Source organism: Theobroma umbraticum, unplaced genomic scaffold (genome assembly GCF_002168275.2).
Source record: "Theobroma umbraticum cultivar Fairchild unplaced genomic scaffold, ASM216827v3 scaffold_95.0, whole genome shotgun sequence".
In the NCBI taxonomy this organism is placed as follows: Eukaryota; Viridiplantae; Streptophyta; class Magnoliopsida; order Malvales; family Malvaceae; genus Theobroma; species Theobroma umbraticum.
The window spans coordinates 2793194-2804461 of NW_018397257.1; the positions used below are offsets into that span (position 1 = coordinate 2793194).

The following is an 11268-nucleotide window of genomic DNA, read 5'->3' on the forward strand; positions in this document are numbered from 1 at the left end:
CTTGAAGACATTGAGAAATTTCTCAAATTGCTTATCAAGCTTTTGCTTTTGCAACCTTTGTGGGAACAGTGGTGAAGGATAATCTACTTAGGGCCTCACTTGATTTTTAGCTTTCCCATCATCTTTCTTTTCAGCTTCTACTCCTTTCTCAACAATTATCTTTTCATCATCCACTTGCTCTTTTGAAAATTCAATTGATTTTTCACCCAACCTTTCAACTTCTTTTCCATTCTTAAGGGTAATTGCATTGCATTGTTCCTTACCTTTGGGATTGACTTGAGTATCACTAGGCAAGGTACTTTGGGGTCTACTATTAATGGTGCTAGCAATTTGTGCCATTTGAGTTTTAAGATTATGAATTGATGCTGTTTGATTATGAATGATGGCATTATTCTTTGTCTTGTAGGCATCAGTCTTTGTCATGAAGGCAATAGTTTTGTTCATGAATTGCATAAATATCTTTTCGATTGTACGCTTTTTCTTAAGGACAAGAAGTCATGCTTGTGGTGGAAAGTTATGAGGATTGTTTAGCCTTGGGTTTGAAGGTACTAGGTTATTATTCCATTAGAAGTTTGGATGGTTCCTCTAACCAAGATTATAGGTATTGGAATATGGGTTATTTTGCTACCTATTGAAGTTCCCAACAAATTGAACTGACTCAAGATTATATGGATATTGATCACTGGAATGGCTATTTTCATGCAAATGACAAGTTATAAAAGAGTTTTAGATAGCATTAACTCCCACTGTGTTAAAACTTTTTGTCAATGCAGCTACTTGTGAAATCAAGCCATTAAGGACATTAATTTGATAAACACCAGCAGCTTTTCTAAAACCAGATCTTTCTAAAAGCCATTAGTAATTATTAGATGCCATCTTTTTCAACAAATTATAAGCTTCATTAGGATTTTTACCCATTAGTGCACCACCAACAACTACATCAATTGTAGATCTGATTGAACTGACCAACTTATTGTAGAATGTCTGAACTTGAAGCCATTAAGGAAGCCAATGGTGTGGACACCTTCTAAACAAATCTTTAAACCGTTATCAAGCCTCATATAAGGATTCACCATCAAATTGTGTGAATGAAGTTGTATCATTCCTCAACTTTGCAATCTTTATAGGTGGAAAGAATTTTGCTAAGATTTTTTAGCCAAGTCCTCTCATGTAGTAATAGATCCAGCGAGCAATGAATTCAATAATTTCTTTGCCTTACCCCTTAATGAAAATGTAAAGAGTCTAAATCTAATAGCATCATTAGTCGCCCCATTATATTGGAAAGTGTCACAAATTTTCAAAAAACTAATCAGATGGGAATTAGGATCATCACTAGGTAACCCACCAAACTGAATAGAGGATTGAATCAACTTAATGTAAGCAAGCTTGATCTCAAAATTGTTTGCATTGACAGGAGGTCTTCTAATGCTTTCGTGTAAGCCTTGGAAAAGGGGAATAGTATAATCTCACAGAGCTTTGTTCTTTTCAATAATATAGTTGACAACATTGTTACCAAGATTATCATCATTATTATTGTCAACCATTGTTTGATTTAGAGTTTGAACTTGCAAATTTTCCCTTAGAAGTCTTTTAAAAGTTCTTTCTATCTCTAGATCAAAATGAATGAGATTCAAGTTCCTCTTTTGTATGCAATGGCAAAAATGCTTGAAAATAAGAAAAATCAAAATTAAATAAATAAAAAATAAGATTTGAATTAAGACTAAATTTGCTTGGTATTAGTATTAGTATTAGTATTACTAAAACTTTTAGAAAACAATTCTTCGGCAACGGTGCCCAATACTTATCAATTAAGATTCTGCCTATGTAAGTATATGTATCGAATAGATAATATAGCAAGCAAAGTATCGATCCCTTAGAGAATTGTTATAAAAGTTTACTAAATACTAAAATTAAAATAATTTAGTTTTATTCAAACAATCAAAATTTAGATAACTAATTAAACTAAAAACTAGTCAACTAAAACTAAACTAATTAACACTAATTAAACATCTAAGACAAAAGATAATGGAATAAAAATCAAATTGATAAGCCTAAGATTACAATATCCCTCACACTTTATTTAAATCTTATCTCTCTCTTTTAACTTATTCCAATGGGTTGAATTGCTAACCTAGAGTCCTTAATTATTTATAATGCTCTCTCAAGTCTCTTATTGAAGTATCTATTTTAACTAAAATACTATACTCCTATGTGATTTGAAATTAAAATAGACTCATTAAGTTCAAGCTCTAATCTTGGCTACTTATGGCATTTAGGTATATTCCTATCCTATAATAAATCAATTTATTCATTCAAGCAAATAAATTTGATTATATACTATTCCAATTTTAGTCTACACTAAACTCCCTTTACCAAGTTTGTTTAGGTTTTTAGATTAATTTAATTGATGATCAGGCAATTAAAAGCATTAAGAACAAATTGGAATAAACAATTCAATTCCATTGAATATAAGCTAGAAAGAGATTAAAAATTTAAAACTACTTGTGAGTTCAATTGTAACCCTAAAAAAATAAATTTAGCCACTCATTATTGCAAAAATAAATAAAAACATAAATATTGGTAGCTTTGATCTTCAATCTTCACCCTCAACTTCTAGCATATTGAACCTCTCTTAGGATTTCTCCTCAATGTGTGTGTGGCTAACTTCTCCTTAAGCTAACTATTTACAACTGAAACTTAACCTAATTATACTTAAACTAAATTACTTTAGCTTAAAAACTTTTAATTTGGGTTTAGAATAAGTGTATAGCCCAATAGGAACGTAATTAGCCAATAGTCTGCTCTTTTCTGCCTTATTTCTTCAAAATTTCCATCTCAACACCATAGCACACCCCCCGAGCCACTGTGCTCCCTAGGTCTCATGTCTTCTGCTTCTTCCTGACTGATGCACTCCATCAAATTCTAACACAAATTTCTCCATCTTTGAGGTAGAATTAGGGAAATTAATCTCCATGAAAGTTGTAACTTTGTCTCTTAGCTGTCCAATGGTCTAAGAATCATAACATTTGAACATCTGGCATGAGACTTATGCTAAAAATACTGCAACATGTATTAATAGGGCTTGAACTCCGTAAACACTTTTCTTCAAGCAATTAAGCGTTATTCTTCTAGAATGCTAGAAAAATATAAAAACTAATATTTAATGACTATACTAAGACAAATAAATATAAAATTGGCATAAAATAAAATAACTTAATAAAAGTAAACTAATTAAAAGAATAACTAAAAATAACTACGTTTTAACCTAAGCTCAAGACTTAGCTAAATTTTAAGAACAATTTACCATAAAAATAATTCTATTTCATAGAATTATCAACTATGCAAGTCTATGATCTCATTAAAGTACTTGTGGCTACCTAGTCTAATGCAAAATGGTCGAACATAACTAAGAGAATTGATGATATGTTTCAAATACCTCAAAGATTAGTGATGTCACATAAAGTTAAACCAATGAGACTAAATGTTTGATGGATGGCTCCTCCTAAAGTTGAGTGAAATTTAATGTAGATAGTGTGGCTTCAGATAATTCGAGACTAGTTGGAATCGGTATACTACAAGATAATAATGGGGTTTTCTTAATGGAGTTCTCACATTTAATTGGTGATTGTAACTCTAATTAGCTGAGTTACAGGCTATCAATGAGGCTTTTCATCTTTTTGCCAGTTACATGAGAAATTCAACGTTAAACCTCTAGATAGAAAGTGATTCTAGAAATGCAATATCTTGGATTAATAATTATAAGACAACTCCATGGAGGTGCTTGCAATGTTTAATTCAGACTTCAAACCTAAAAATAATGAAGAGTTGGAAAATCACTCATAGTATGAGAAAAGGGAATAAAGAAGCAGATAAACTTGCTAAAGAAGGTGTTGGTCAGAAGAGGGATTCTTTCAATTTTTAGAAACCATAGTTTGATTTTGAATGAGATTGTTATATGCTTAACTAGTTGCGGTTGACACAAGACTCTTGTGGTTTATATTTGGACGATTTCTAAGGAGGATAAAATTTAAAGTTAAGGCTATTTCTGTACATGAGGGAATTTTAAATAGTGATTGATGAATTTGGATTAAATCAATTATATCTAGATTTGGATAGCTAGGCTTCGGACATCCCTATACTTGAAGTTAAGGAAATAGTGGGCTGATTTTTAATATTTTGAACTTTTTTCACATCAACATCACCTTTCTACCATATGCATTTAGCTCAATATATATTTTCTAAAACAATATACACGTTTAGAAGTAAGGGTTGCAAAATTTGAAATTTTATTTTAAGTCTATGCTTAATTATTAGATGGTTAAACACAGAAAAGGAAATTAGGCTCAAAGGGGTATAATAGAGATAAAGATTTAACAAGCTTGGTTTTTTTGGTATAAACGGTCCAAAGATGGCCTAAATCATGTCCTTAACTAGGTATTGGCTAGGATTTTACCTTGAGAGAGAATCAAGCAAATTTTAGAATTTATGACATAATCTAAACTGTAAACTTTCTCTAAATAATCACAATAATTCAAGACAAATGATATGGTGCACAAAATTATGGATATCACATCCTAATAATGATACTAAACAAAAGAATTTAGCATGAATCCAAACAAAACCTTATTCACCTAAAGCTAAAAATTCAAGACAACTAGTTATCGTCATTGGATAAGGAAATCATCAAAAACATTTTGGCACGACTCTACTTTAAATTCCTAAAATTTCAATCAAGTATAAAAATTTAAATGATCAACTAATAGTAATTACTTAAAGTCTAAATAAACATGTAAATAAATTAAAGCTAAAAATTCTACAAAATATTCATTAATTGGCAAAATAAAATAAATTCAACCCTCAAACTTAAGTTAAACATTATCCTTAATGTTAGAAAGAATAAAAGAAAGGGAAAAGAATACTCCTTTGATAGTTGAATGAATCTAGAGAAGCTCAAATCCTCTTCTTCTTCCTCATCATCCCTCGCTTGATTGTCACCCATAGGATAATTGAGAAGCTTTGTAGAGAACTTTCTTGTTGAGACTATGATGGAGGTTGAAGGAAGGTGTAAGTTGTTAAGGTGTAAGATCTTAAAGAAGTAAAATTGGGTGTTGGAGGATTTAGAGGGAAAGACTATTGCAGGAATAAAAAGGTCATGGGTGTGCGACTACAGCTTTGTTTTTAAGAGGGAAAAGGAAGAATTTAAAAATTGGCAGAGGGGTTTCCCGAACCAGCCTAGCGGCTCTTATAATTGAGCATCGCGACACTCAACAGTTTGGTTTTTTTCTTTTACAACTTTGGGTTTTAACATCATGGCACTGCTTTTAAGAGCCGCAGCAATGAGCATATTGCCTCTTTTGCTTGTCCGCTTCAAGTTTGAGTGTTGTGGCTTTACTCTTTAAAGGCCAAGGCATTAAAGTATATTTTATGTTTTTTTTAATTAAATGGTACTTGCGAAAATAAAAGAAATTTATTAGTAAATTTTTAATAATAAAAATTAAAAGGATTAAATTAAGTTCTAATACTTGGATTGCCTCCTAAGAAGCACTTCTTTATAGTCACTAACTTGATTATGGCACTCCTTTCTGGACTACTTTATAAGGCTCAAGGCTTTGTTTATTGACCTTAACTACTCTAGTAAGCCCATTATAAATCTCTATAATATCTTGAGAATGAATCTTTACCACCTTAAAGGTTTTCCATTAATATGGTTTAAGATTCCATGGCAATAGATGGAGTTGCAAATCAGAAAATACTACTCATTATCCTACCACAAAATCAAGATGACTTGAAGGTGGTAAATTATGCTTTTCGTGACATTGCTCAGTTTGATGGTGGTGGTGGCTCTTACTCAAGATTTGGTGCTTGTTTTATTGAAGGTGGTGGAATAAGCTTACCTTTACCCTCATCAACTGACTCTACTTTATAGTAACTATCTGTATAGGAATACTGAGTTAAATTGGACAAATTAAATTCTAGTTCCTCCTCTCCAATTTTGAAAGTTATTTTTCCATTCTTCATATCAATAATTGCTCTAGTTGTAGCTAAGAATGGTCATTCTAAAATAAAAGAAATTTCAACATCATCTACAATCTCAAGCACAATGAAGTCGCCTAGTATGTATAAATGCCAAACTATAACCAAAACATCCTCAATAATCTCAAATAGGTGCTTGTTTGTATTGTCAGCTAATTGCAAGGTAACTATAGTAGGCTGTATCTACTTAAATCCAAGTTTTCTTGAAATAGACAAAGGCATTATTGGAACACTAGTACCCAAATCACACAAAGCTTTAGAAATTTTAAAACTGCCAATAGTGCAAGGAATAGAAAACTCCCTGGATCCCTAAGCTTTAGTGAAAACTTATTTTGGTTTATAGCACTACACTCCTCAATAAGTGCAATTATGTCAAACTTTTCCAATTTTATTTTTTTTGGTGAAGATATCTTTCAAAAACTTCATATAGCTTGGCATGGTTTCCAACGCTTCAACAAAAGAAATATTAATGTGCAACTTTTTGAATGCATCAATAAATCTCTAGAATTGTTTGTTAAGTTTTTGCTTTTGAAAACGTTGACGAAAAGGTGGTGGAGGTGTTGGTGCAGGTTTTAATTGTGATTTTTCCTCAAATTTTTTTGCAGAATTTTCAATCACAACTTTTTTTTTAGCATTGTTTTCAATTTCATTAGATTGAATTGAAATTTTTAAATTTAACTCTTTATCCCTTACCTCTTTAATTACACTTTTTTTTCACTACGAGGAGCGATTGTCATACAATGTTTCTTACTTTTTCTTCTTGGGTTAAGCTATGTGTCGCTAGATAAGTTACCTTGAGGTCTGTTATTAAGAGCACTAGCAAGTTAACCCGCTTGTGTTTCAAGATTTCTGATTAATGCTACTTGACTTTAAATGATAGTATAATTCTTTGTCATGTAGGCATTAGTCTTTGCCATTAAGTGCATGAACATCTCCTCCATTGAAGTCTTTTTCTCTAGCATAAGAACTCTAGGTGGAAATCTAGGTGGCAAGTTTGGTTTAGATGCTAATAAAGATCCTTGGTTGTTGCTCAATGAGAAATTAAGATGATTTCTTCAACCAGGATTATATGTATTGGAATAAGGATTGTTGTTCTATTGCCTATTTTCAACAAACTAACAGGATTTAGAATAGATGAGAAAATTGTCATTGGAATGTCTTTCTCCACAAAGTTCACAATACTCAAAAGGGCTCTGAACAACATTAACACTCCATTTATCAATTTTCTTTATGAGTGAAGCCAAGTGTGTAGTCAAAGCATTGATTGAATCTAATTTATAAACTCTAACAATTTCCCTAGTACCTAATCTTTCAGATGGCTACTAGTAGTTATTGGAAACCATCTCCTCAAGCAAATCATAGGCTTTATCAATAGATGTACTCATAAGTGCACTTTTAACTATAGCATCAATGGTAGTTCTAATAAATCCCAACAAACCATTGTAAAAAGTTTGAACTTACAACCACTTTGGTAACCTATAGTGAGGACACCTTGGCAAATTCTTGTACCTCTCTCAAGCCTCATATAGTGATTTAGAATCAAATTGCATGAAAGAGGTGATATCATTCCACATATTTGCTATCTTGGTAGGTGGAAACAATTTTCTTAAAATTTTTGAGCCAAAGCATCCCAAGTACTAATAGAACCAGCAAGAAATGAATTTAACTAAATTTTTGCTTTATCTTCACTAAGAAATGGAAAAGCCTCAATCTTATGGCATTATAATTAGCACCATTAGCCTTGAAAGTGTCGCAAATTTTCAAGAAATTAACAATATGATCATTAATATCATCATTAGGCAAAACCCCAAACTAAATAGAAATCTGAATTATCTGAATAATGGTTGGTTTAATTTCAAAGTTATTGGCTTGAATAATAGGTCTTCTGATATTGGAGTGGAGACCTTGAACCAGTGGGACAACATATTCACTCAAAGAGATAGTCTCTTCCCCTTGTTGATCAACCATTGCTTTGCTTAGAGTAAAAACTTATTGATTTTTCCTCTGAAGTCTTCGAAAAGTCTTTTTGATTTTTAGATCAAAAGGAACAATTTCTAAATTTTGGGCTTTTCGAATGCAATGAACAAAAGTACTTGAAAATTAAAGAAAGGGTTTGAAGTAAAATTAGGAATGTTGGGTCTTAATATTAACAAGAAAGAATTAAAAATTAATTCCTCGACAATAACACAAAAAACTTGTTGTTTACATTTTACCCATGCAAGTATACATATCGAATAGATAATATAATGGTGAAAAGAGTGTTGATCTCACAGAGAATTGAATTAATTCTTATTGTTAATTACTAAAATTAACACATCCTAATTTTATCCAAACAATAAAAATTAAATTATTAAAAAGCAAAATTAACTTTAACAAACTTAAAATTTAAAACTAATCTAAAATTGATCAACAAAATTATTTTATTAACCTCAATTGACTATTAGACCTAAGAGTATGATATCCCTTAATACTTTATCTGAATATTGTCTCTATCTCTTAACTTAGTTTAATGGATTAAGTTGCGAACCTAGAGTTTTAATTTATGTACCAGTCTTTGTTGAGGTTCTTATAAAAATACATTTCCCAATTAACTTATGATATGTCTATACAAATTAAATTGAAGAAATATTAATTAAGTTTGTGCTTTAGTACTAGTTACATATGGCTTTTAGGTGTATATCTACCATATATGCAAATCAAACCACCTAATCAGCTAAGTGCATTCGATCATACACTATTCTATTCAATGTCTACCTATATCTCTTTCATCAAGGTTTAAGCCAGGTTTCCAAATATAATCTAATTGGTGATCAAGCAATTAAAAACATTAAGAACATAATAGAATAAACAACTTAAAACCATCAAACATAAACAAAAAAGAAATAAATAATTCAGATTACGTATTGAGTTCAATCATAATGCTACTTATATTAGTTTCGCATAATGTCACATATCATCATCAAATAAAATTTAAACATTAAAACCAAACCAAGAAAATAAAGAATAACAAAAAGATAAAAAAATTCCAAGAATTGCAATCTAGATCTCCAAATCTTCTTAAATATCTCAATTTCTTTTTGACTTTAATGAGACATTTTTCAATGATTTTGAGGCTAATTCTCAACTTTAAATCTAGTGTTTCAAGCCTTCAAAAATCCTCCAAAAGGTTGCTTAAATAAAGTGCAAGTTTTTGCCCAGAAAGAAGTTTAATTTGAAAAGAATTTTTGCTTAATTTTCTTCAAGCAATAAGGCTCTCAAACCCCAAAGTCGTGGCCTTCACTTTTCTTTCTATGTGTTCGCCTTCATGATCCTTTTCAACGCTATATCCTTTATCATCCAGCACTGCAGCGCTCAATGTTTTGCCATGCCTTCAACACTTTAATTGCATTCCTTGAACTTTGACAAAGATTTCAACCACCTTCCAATCAAAACGAGATATTTGTAATGAAAGTCTGCATCTCAAGAGCACCTAACTTGACAACTTCTCACCCTTTTCATTGCACACGTGCAAAATCTGCAAATTAATCAATAATTCCATATCTTAAGCACATAAACACCAATTTAAGCACAAAATTTACTAAGATTATATTGACCCACCTAACTTACTTAAAATAACTAAATAAAACCTACAAATTTCTATGCATTACTACAAGAACTAAGCTAAATTTCTATTAGAATTAAGTCCAAATAACTTTATCTCATAAAGTTATCAAGTGGTGAAAAAAAAGATCATTAAATGGTTGGATGCTTGCATCATTTACCCCATTTTGCATAAATCTTAGGTGAGCCTAGTTCAGTGCATACCAAAGAAAGGTGGGATGATAATGGTAGCCAACTCCAACAATAAGATCATTCCCACAAGGACGTGACATGCTAGAGGGTATGTATGGATTGTCGAAAACTCAACAAAGCTACAAGGAAGGATCATTTTCTTCTGCCATTTATTGTTTAGATGCTAGACAGATTAACTGGTAAGGAGTTTTATTATTTCTTGGATGGATATTCTGGGTACAATCAAATAGCAATAGCTTTTGCTGATTAAGAAAAGACTACCATTACATGCCCTTATGGCACTTTTGCCTTTAAGAGGATGGCTTCCAGACATTGCACTATGATAGTTAAAATTCCTCTATGCAAGTATACGTATTGAATAAACAATATATTAACAAGCAGAGTGTTGATCCCACAGAGAATTGATCTAAAATTTTACTAAGTACTAAAATTAGAACAAATTAATCTTATCCAAACACTCAAAATTAATTGATTAACTATAACTGATTAACTAAAATTTAAACTAACAGGAAAAATAAAAAATAATAATAATAATAACTTAAGTAAATATCAAATCAAATAAGCCTAGGATTTCAATATCCCTCATACTTCATTTAAATCTTACCTCTCTTCCTTAACTTATTTCAATGGTTTGAATTGATAACCTAAAGTCCTAAATTATTTATAAGGGTCTCCCGACTCATCTTATAAAAATATCTATTTTAACCAAAACACTATATCCCTATGTGAATTGAAATTAAAATAGATTCATTAAGTTCAGGCTCTAATCTGGCTACACATGGCCTATAGGTATATCCCTATCCTATACGTAAATCAGGTAATATGATCATATGCTATCCTAATTTTTGTCTACACTAAACTCCCTTTTCCAAGTTTGTTTAGGTTCCTAAATCAATTTTACTGGTGGCCAAGCAATTAAAAGCATTAAGAACAAATTGGAATAAACAATTCAAATTCCATTGAAAATAAGCGAAGAAGAGATTAAAAATTTAGATTACATGTGAGTTTAATTGCAATCCTAGAAAAATAAATTAGCTCATAATATCTAATAAAGACAAATCCAAAGAAATTAGTCATGAATCCAAGTCAAAGAAAATAAGAAAAACACAAAAGTAAGAGAGAAAAATATTAGTTAAAGCTTTATGATCTTGATTCTCTCTGCAATTCTCTTATTTTCTTGCTTTGTCCTTGGCTTCAAATCTCCAGAATAGTTGTTTCCTGCCTTCCCCTCCAATTCTCCTTAAAAGGTCCCTTAAATAGGCTCCAAATAACCTAATTTCAAAATTCTGTCAACTTCTTTTATTTTTGGAAAGTCGCCCAACGCTACGGCACTACTTCTCCAGCACTGCAGCACTGAGCTTTTTGGAAATTTGTATGTCTACTTTCTTTCATCAATGCTGCAGCCTTGTTCTCCCAGTGCTATGGCAGTCTATCAACTTCAAA

General features: G+C 31.2%; 1 non-coding gene across 1 annotated transcript; it reads left to right on the plus strand.

Moving 5' to 3' along the window:
* Positions 1-1005: 1005 nt before the first annotated feature.
* On the plus strand, positions 1006-1113 carry LOC149527430 (small nucleolar RNA R71). Its single transcript, XR_016351021.1, has one exon. It is a non-coding gene; the product is annotated as a small nucleolar RNA R71 (small nucleolar RNA).
* Positions 1114-11268: the final 10155 nt, after the last annotated feature.